Here is a 9,421-nt window from a genome sequence, read left to right on the forward strand (position 1 = left end):
ACGCCGCCGCCCGCCGCCCCGACGACGCCCGCACCCCGCCGCCCCTCGCCGCCCTCGCCCGACCCCGCCGGAGCCCCGCCCCGACCCCGCCGGAGCTGCCCGACGAGGTAGCCGAACGCCGGCGACGTGCCCGGTTTTTTTTAAAAAAACCGCTCGGTTTATTTTTTCCAAACCCTAGATTTTTTTAATAGATCGGTTGTTTTTTTTGGTTTAATTAATTAGTGAACGTTCACCGACCCGTTCGTTTTAACGAACGTGTTCGTTTGTTAGTCGCAGCTAACGAACGTCCGTTCGTTTAACTGTTAGTCAGTTTTCTTTTTCGTCGGTTTTTCCGCGATTATTCCAGATCGCGATTTCTGATCGGATCTTCGTTCTGTATATCTTTTCGCTCGTTTATCGGAATCAGGCAATTCAAGTGCCTAGAGTTTCATCTCGAAATTCTCTTTCCGTTTAAGCTACTCAAACAAGTTTTTGCTACTATAAAATTTGACCTAGATCCAGATTAGTAAACGAAGCTTGTTTCTTTCGCCGTTTGACTTTCGTTGCTTCGTTCGATTTGTTTCTTTTTGCAAACCGGAGTTCTTAAGTTGAACTTTCTGGTTAGATCTTTTATTTGAGTTTTACCTGTGCATTTGATGAGTGCTTATTGTATGCTTGTTTGTTTGCGATAGAGTACCCGGAGTGCGCCGCTTGCTACTTCGAATCTCTAAGTTTCACGGATCATCAACAAGGCAAGTAACACTTTGATCATACCTCTTTTACTACCCAATTTTATTGCATTAGACAAATCCTCAAACATTGCATGGTTAGGATCTAATTAAATTGTGGGAATTGGGAAGTAGTTGAGGTAGTACCTATTACCTGTTTTATTATCAAACCCTTGGGAGTTACCTCTACGTTTGCTTATATTGCTATGCTATGCTAGTAGACGTGGATTGGGTTTGAGTGTATCCATGACAGATGTGAGATTGTTACTATATGGTTAAACTTAAGGTGGCAACTAAAACTCACATCTGGGTGGATTGAGGTACGTGGGTATTCCAGGATTGCCTGTTTTTCTAAGGACCGCCACCCAGGCTCAAAGGGATCATGAGATTATTCATGCTAGAAACTTCCGTGTGCAGCCACAAGCTATTATGGGCTCTAGCATAGTTGATTAAGTTGTGTGAGCTCTTGAAGAGGTAGACTAGTAGATGTAGGGGATGTAGGTGGTACTGTCTACCCGGAGTAGAGAGTTAACGCTTCTGAAAGACTGTGTCTCGATCATCCATTTCTCAAACATCATGTAGTGCGAGAATCAAGCGGAGGCAATCGAGTCTTGTGGGGAAAAGTGCACAAACCTCTGCAGAGTGTACAATCTAATCATGGTTAGCCGTGTCCCCGGTTATGGACATCTTGAGTATCTAGTACTTGGATTATCATGTGAACCTCATCACCATGTTACTTTAATTAATTTTGTTGGGTTAATGATGATACTTAATTGGGATTGAGAATGCTGTCAACCATTCTCAATGTTTAACAACCACCATGATAGTTAAATAAAATTTATTCCATTGCAGTAGGGAAAAATTGGCTTTTCGAAAGCTGTAACCATAGAGCCTTCTACCAGCCATATATGCATGTAGTATAGCATTATTATGTTCATTACTCTCTATGTGTTACATTGCCAGCATATTCCATGTGCTGACCTGTTTCGGGCTGCAACGTTTCATGTTGCAGACTTTTCAGACGACGAGTAAGGTGCCTTAGGTCATGGTCTTATACTCAGTGATGCCGTTGGAGTTGATGGACCCACTTATCTTCCAAGCCTTCCGCTGTTATCGGATTTAGATGGCCTTAAGCCATATTTATCATACTTATTCTCTTTTGAGATACTCGTTGTAATAAGTGTGTGATTGCTACTCTGTTATAAATCCTCCATTTGTACTGTGCGTGTCAGCATTACTGATCCAGGGATGACACTGGTGCACAGCAGCACAGACTGTTTGAGGTCTGGTCGCTACAATATAACATCTACGCATAGACTTGGCTCGGATGCCACTGTTGGGGAACACAGAATTTCAAAAAAAAATCCTACGATCAGACAAGATCTATCTAGGAGATGTATAGCAACGAGCCGGGAGAGTGTGTCCACGTACCTCGTAGACCGAAAGCGGAAGCGTTAAGTAACGCGGTACTCCGGAAAATGCCCGAACTCATCCGAAACAATTCCGGTGCCCAAACATAATGTTCCAATATATCAATCTTCATGTCTCAACTATTCCGAGACTCCTCGTCATGTCCGTGATCACATCCAGGACTCCGAACAACATTCGGTACATCAAATCACAAAACTCATAATACATAGCGTCATCGAACGTTAAGCGTGCGGACCCTACGGGTTCGAGAACTATGTAGACATGACCGAGACTCATCTCCGGTCAATAACCAATAGCAGAACCTGGATTCTCATATTGGTTCCTACATATTCTACGATGATCTTTATCGGTCAAACCGCACAACAACATACGTTGTTCCCTTTGTCATCGGTATGTTACTTGCCCGAGATTCGATCATCGATATCATCATTCCTAGTTCAATCTCGTTACCGGCAAGTCTCTTTACTCGTTCTGTAATGCATCATCCCGCAACTAACTCATTAGTCACATTGCTTGCAAGGCTTATAGTGATGTGCATTACCGAGAGGGCCCAGAGATACCTCTCCGACAATCGGAGTGACAAATCCTAATCTCGATCTATGCCAACTCAACAAACACCATCGGAGACACCTATAGAGCATCTTTATAATCACCGAGTTACGTTGTGACGTTTGATAGCACACTAACTGTTCCTCCGTTATTCGGGAGTTGCATAATCTCATAGTCATAGGAACATGTATAAGTTATGAACAAAGCAATAGCAACAAACTAAATGATCATAGTGCTAAGCTAACGCATGGGTCTTGTCAATCACATCATTCTCTAATGATGTGACCCCATTCATCAAATGACAACTCATGTCAATGGCTTGGAAACTTAACCATCTTTGATAAACAAGCTAGTCAAGTAGAGGCACACTAGTGACACTCCGTTTGTCTATGTATTCACACATGTACTAAGTTTCCGGTTAATACAATTCTAGCCTGAATAATAAACATTTATCATGATATAAGGAAATATAAATAACAAATTTATTATTGCCTCTTGGGCAAATTTCCTTCAGTTTTGTAGGACAGTAGCAATTTTCCCTCAAGTGGATGACCTAAGGTTTATCAATCCGTGGGAGGTGTAGGATGAAGATGGTCTCTCTCAAGCAACCCTGCAACCAAATAACAAAAAGTCTCTTGTGTCCCCAACACACCAAATACAATGGCAAATTGTATAGGTGCACTAGTTCGGCGAAGAGATGGTGATAAAAGTTTAATATGGATGATTGAAATATATTTTTATAATCTGAATAAATAAAAACAGCAATGTAGCAAATAGTAAACGGGCACAAAAACGGTATTTCAATGCTTGAAAATGAGGCCTAGGGTACGTACTTTCACTAGTGCAACCTCTCAACAATGCTTATATAATTGGCTCATATAACCATCCCTCAACGTGCAATGAAGAATCACTCCAAAGTTCCTATCTAGCGGAGAACATAAGACGGAATTGTTTGTAGGGTACGAAACCACCTCAAAGCTATTCTTTCCGATCAATCTATCCTAGAGTTCGTACTAAAATAACACGAATCTATTATTTCCGATCAATCTAACCAAGAGTTCGTACTAAAATAACACCAAATCAAATTCAGATTCATAATATTCAATCCAACACAAAGAACTTCAAAGAGTCCCCCAAGATTTCTACCAGAGAAACAAAGACAAGAACGTGCATCAACCCCTATGCGTAGATTACCACAATGTCACCTCGGGAATCCGCGAGTTGAGTGCCAAAACATATATCAAGTGAATCAATATGATACCCCATTGTCACCATGAGTATTCAATTGCAAGACATATATCAAGTGCTCTCAAATCCATAAAAGTATTCAATCTGATAACAACGAAATCTCAAAGGGAAAAACTCAATTCATCACAACAAGATAGAGAGGGGAAAACACCATATGATCCGACTATATTAACAAAGCCCGCGATATAGATCACGAGAGAGAGAGAGAGAGAGAGAGATCAAACACATAGCTACTAGTACAAACCCTCAACCTCGAGGGTGGACTACTCCCTTCTCATCGTGGTGGCCGCCGGGATGATGAAGATGGCCACCGGAGATGATTCCCTCCTCTGGCAGGGTGCCAGAACGGGTCCAGATTCGTTTTCGGTGGCTACAGAGCCTTGCGGTCGCGGAACTTCTGATCTAGGATAACCCCAATGGGTTTCGGAATATTTGAGAATTTGTAGTGCAAAGAAGGGGTGCGGGAGGCCACCGAGGTGGGCACAATCCATCTGGGCGCGCCAGGTGGGCCTGGCGCGCCCTGGTGGGTTGTGGCCCCCTCGGGGCACCCCCTAGGTGCTGCTCTGGCCCATTGGTTTCCTTCTGGTCCATAAAAAATCCAAAAAATAGTTTCGCGGTGTTTGGACTCCGTTTGATATTGATTTTCTGCGATGTGAAAAACAAGCAAAAACAGCAACTGGCACTGGTCACTAGGTCAATAGGTTAGTCCCAAAAAATGATATAAAGTTACTATAAGATGGTTGTAGAACATCCAAGAATGATAAAATAATAGTATGAATACTTCATAAATTATAGATACGTTGGAGACGTATCAGCATCCCCAAGCTTAATTCCTACTCGTCCTCGAGTAGGTAAATGATAAAAGAAATACTTTATGAAGTGTGAATGCTAGCAAAGTGCACAAGTTTGATCAATGATAATTTCAATCACTTTTCCTAGCATCATAACAACAATTCTTTCTCATAAAAATTCTCATGTTATAGTAGCAACCAATTCACATGTTAAGGTTCAAACAATGAACTATCTTGAAACTCAACAACCTATTTACTTAGTCACCAAGCAATCGCAATTCAACTTATTCAAAAGAGCTTAAGTAAGAGCTCCACATACTCAACCATCATATAGTCTTCTATGATTACTAACACTCACCGCATACACATGAGCAAAATGTTTCAACCGGACACATAGAAAGATAGGGGCTTATTGTTTTGCCTCCCAATGTATTCACCTCAAGGGTGATGTCAACAATAATAACTCATGCTACTCATATTCAACCGGACATATGTGCCTAGATCTTTCCTCACCACATGATCCTTGCCAAAAGAGAAAAATAAAAAGGAATAGAGAGAATAACTTTGACTCTTTGCATAAAAATAAATACTGAAAATTTAAAAGATAGGCCCTTCGCAGAGGGAAGCAGAGGTTGCCATGTGCTTATTTCTTTGTATGCTCAACCCTTAGTGCAAAAGAATGTCAAGTTATATTGCCCCTTATGATAGCAACCTTTATTATGCAGTCCGTCGCTTTTATTGCTTTGCCATCATAAGTTCGTGCTCAATTTTCTCTTACACTAAATGATCTAACACTTTTAGAAGCAATTATTATTGCCTTATTGCACCGATGACAACTTACTTGAAGGATCTTGCTCAATCCTTAGGTAGGTAGGGTGGACTCTTGAAAATAAGATTTGGGTTTAAGGGTTTTTGGATGCACAATTAGTATCTCTACTTGGTGCGGAATTTTTGGCTAGCAAAGATGGGGGGCAAGCACATATGTTAAAGGATCTATGACAGTATGACTTCTATGTAAATATGAGCAAACATAAATCATTACGTTGTCTTCCTTGTCCAACGTCAACAATTTTGGCATATAATATTTTGATGGGGGCTCAGAATCACAAAATATTTCTAGGATAGTGTATTTGCATGTGAAAGTTCTCTTCCTTATACTAATTATTCGTGAATTGCTTGTATGACCAATATTGTGATTGTCAAGCCTCAAAAGATTTCACTTTCTAAACCCAAATGTGAAGCTGCCACTAGGCATGATATGATTTCAACTTCATGACATTCAATTTATTCAACAATTTACTCATAGGATATAAGTGAAGCACAAGAGTAAATGACAAACTACTCCAAAAAGATATAAGTGAAGATCATGCGAGTAGTTAAGTAAATAGGTAGCTATTTGAGGACTCTCTCTTATTTAAAAACTTTCATATCTAAGTAATTTATTAAAACAGCAAGCAAAAACAAAATAAAATTACATTTCAAGGATAGCACACATCATGTGAAGAAGCAAAAACTTAGGCTCAACCGATACTAACCGATAATTGTTAAAGAAGAAAGGTGGGATGCCTACCGGGGCATCCCCAAGCTTAGATGCTTGAGACTTCTTGAAATATTATCTTGGGATGCCTTGGGCATCCCCAAGCTTGAGATTTTGTGTCTCCTTAATTCCTTTTATATCACGGTTTTCCTAAATCTCAAAAGCTTCATCCACAGAAAACTCAACAAGAACTCGTGAGATAAGTTAGTATAAACCAATGCAAAAACTTTATCATTCTCTATTGTAGCAAATCACTAAAATTATTATTCAACATTGCATACTAAATGCCTCTGCATATTTAATACTCCTATCCTCAAATAGAATCATTAAACAAGCAAGCATATGCAAACAATGCAAACATAACAGCAATCTGCCGAAACAGTACAGTCTGTAAAGAATGCAAGTGTATCAATACTTATTAAACTCCAAATGTTATGAAATTCTACCACATTGTAGAGAATTTATCAGAGCTTAATTTGCAAAAAGTTTCAACATTTTATCACACTCCGACTTTTCTAGGGAATTTTTGCAACATCGATAAACTTTCTATTTTCAAACATCAACATGTATACTTGCAAGGTAAGCATGGCAAAGGCTGTCAATGCCACTTTTATTGAAATGAAACATGCAAAACATTATTATAAATAAAAGCAAGCAAATCCTAACAAAATAAAATGATGCTCCAAGCAAGACGCATATCATGTGAGGAATGAAAACATAGCTCCAAGTGAGGTTACCGATAATGTTGGAGACGAAAGAAGGGATGCCTTCCGGGGCATCCCCAAGCTTAGTTGCTTGGATATTCCTTGAATATTTGCTTGGGGTGCCTTTGGCATCCCTAAGCTTAGGTTCTTGTCACTCCTTATTCTCCTCATATCGATATCTCACCCAAAACTTGAAAACTTCAATCACACAAAACTTAACAAAACTTCGTGAGATAGGTTAGTATGATAAAGAGCAAGCCATTTCACTTTTGGTACTGTCAAAGACAAGATTCACAATTGTTTCCACACAATTCCTACTGTAGCATATCATTTCCACAATTTATATTGAGCAATATAAGCCACAGAAACTAGAAAGCAAGCAAACTATGCATTGAAAACAGAATCTGTCAAAAACAGAACAGTCTGTAATGATCTGGATAACTACCATACTTCTTCTACTCCAAAAATTATGAAACAAATTGGACCACAATCAGCGTGTGCTCTGATACCATCTTGTAGCGATTCGACCTCAGACGGTCAGGTCTCTGTGCATAAGTGTCATCCCTGGATCGGTAATGCTGACACACACAGTACTTGAAGGATTTATAACATAGTGCAATCACACACTTATTACATCGAATGTCTCAAAAGAGAACTTATTACAAATATATGGCTTAAGGCCATCTAAATAAGATAACTGCAGAAGCATCGAAGGTAAATGAGTCCATCAACTCCAACAGCATAGCTGAGTGCATGACCACGACCTAGCGCACCTTACTCTTCGTTTGAAAAGTCTGCAACATAATATGTTGCAGCCCGAAATGGGCCAGCACATGGAATATGCTGGCAAAATAACACTGTAGAGCAATAAACAGGTAATCGCTACAACTATATGCATGAATGGCTCGTGGAGGCTCTACGGTTATCATGTATTTGCGAAAAGCCAATTTTTTCCTACAAAAAAGGAATGTATTTTGTTTAAATATCATGGTAGTTGATAAACATTGAGAAGCTTCCTCCAACTCAATCCCAATTAAACAGTATTTTGAACCCATCAAATTAATTTAGAGTGATGAGATCAACATGACAATTCAAGAACCAGATACTCAAGATGTCCATAATCGGGGACACGGCTAACCATGATTAGTTTGTACACTCTCCAGAGGTTTGCGCACTTTTCCCCACAAGACTCGATCTTCTCTGTTGTATTTCTCGCACTACATGATGTTTGAGAAACGGATGACCGAGACACAGTCTTTCAGAAGCATTAACTCTTTACTCTGGGTAGACAGTACCACCTACATCCCCTACATCTGCTAGCCTACCACCGAAAGAGGTCACGCAACATACTCAACTATGCCAGAGCCCATAATGGCTTGTGGCTGCACACGGAAGTTTCTAGCATGAATGATCTATCCCTTTGAGCCCGGGTGGCGAACCGTAGGATGATCACACGGGTACTCCGGGATATCCTAGGACAACACTGGATTCTCCAGGTACCCGCAACCAATCCACCCAGATGTGTATTTAAGTAGCCACCTTAAGTTAACCATTAATTAACAATCTCACATCTGTCATGGATACACTCAAACCCAAACCACGTCTACTAGCATAGCATAGCGGTATAAGCATAACGTAGAAGTAACTCCCAGGGTTTGATAATAAAGGTCAATAGGTTCTACCTCATCATCTACTTCCCAATACCCACAAGTTAATCACATCCTAGTCATGCAGTGGTTGAGGATTGTAAATAATGCATAAAAACTGAGTATGAAAGGGATATGATCAAAGTGTTACTTGCCTTGCCGACGATGTGCAAACCCTAGAGACTCGTAGTAGCACACTTCGCACTCCGGGAATTCTATCGCAAACAAACAATAGCATACATAAGCACTCAAGCATAGATGCAATGGTAAAACTCAGATGAGAAAGTCCAATCTGAAAGTTCAACTGAAGAGCTTCGAATTGCAAAAATAATCAACCAAATCGGAGCTACGAAACTCAAACTACGATCAAAAGAAATTCGAATTCAAATCTAATTGAAACCAAATTTTAAATTGTCAAAACCATGTTCAAGTTGATTAACTGGAAAGAGGGGTTCGAGACGAAGAGTTTGGCGTTGGTTTCACTAGATTTAGACGAACGGTTAAAAAGTTGCGAGGGTTTGAAGATCAGGGGCTAATCTGTGATAAACATATTCGCGGATAGGTCCCTGGCGAAAATAAAAATAAAAAGAAAAAGAATATGGCGCGAACGTTCGTTGACAGAGACAAACGAACGAATTCGTTCGTTATAAGAACTAAATGAACGAACGTTCGCGGAATAGATCTAAACCGTGAAAACCGATCTATAAAAAAACGATCTAGATCTAGGGTTTACCGAAATAAACCGACGAGAACGGGCAAAAAACCGGCGGGGACTTCCGGCGAGGCTGGGTGGCGCGGGGTCAGCGGG

This window comes from Triticum aestivum, chromosome 3D, assembly GCF_018294505.1.
Source record: "Triticum aestivum cultivar Chinese Spring chromosome 3D, IWGSC CS RefSeq v2.1, whole genome shotgun sequence".
Taxonomy (NCBI): Eukaryota; Viridiplantae; Streptophyta; class Magnoliopsida; order Poales; family Poaceae; genus Triticum; species Triticum aestivum.